The sequence below is a fragment of the Egretta garzetta genome, unplaced genomic scaffold, assembly GCF_000687185.1.
Source record: "Egretta garzetta isolate BGI_Z169 unplaced genomic scaffold, ASM68718v1 scaffold635, whole genome shotgun sequence".
NCBI lineage: Eukaryota > Metazoa > Chordata > Aves > Pelecaniformes > Ardeidae > Egretta > Egretta garzetta.
The window spans coordinates 796781-797235 of NW_009259710.1; the positions used below are offsets into that span (position 1 = coordinate 796781).

The following is a 455-nucleotide window of genomic DNA, read 5'->3' on the forward strand; positions in this document are numbered from 1 at the left end:
GCGCGGCGCTGCGCCGTGTGCGGGCCACGTGCCCTTCCAGCCAGCCGGGCCGGTCCCTGACAAGCACAGAAGGTGCTCATTGTGCGGCCAGCGGCACGGCCAGGTTTAGCGGCGCACAAACCCTGTGGGGAATGTTAAGCGGGTTAGGTGGCAGCCGCGCTGCCGAAGGTGGTCACCCTCCGGGGATCAGCGGTCCGAACAATCGGCGTCCCTGTGACCAGGCGGGGACACAAAGGGCCCTTGTGCCCAGAGTACAAAATCTCTGGTTATTACCGCGGGGCTGACATGCTGAAAGACCCGCTCTCCGTGCCAGCACAAAAGCTGCCTTGCTTCAGATTGTTTGTTTATGTAAATTAAAATGGTGCATTTAATTATGCAACGGGACGAGCCTCAGCAACAAGAGAGGTGCTGATTGGATCGCCCTGTGGCCAGAGCCCGCTGGCAAGCCCCTCGGC

At 60.7% G+C, this 455-nt stretch overlaps 1 protein-coding gene across 1 annotated transcript in view; it reads left to right on the forward strand.

The window, feature by feature from the left end:
* Window positions 1-455, forward strand: part of ERMN (ermin) — a 5217-nt gene that overhangs the window by 1456 nt on the left and 3306 nt on the right. The gene's annotated exons all lie outside the window — the stretch shown is intronic.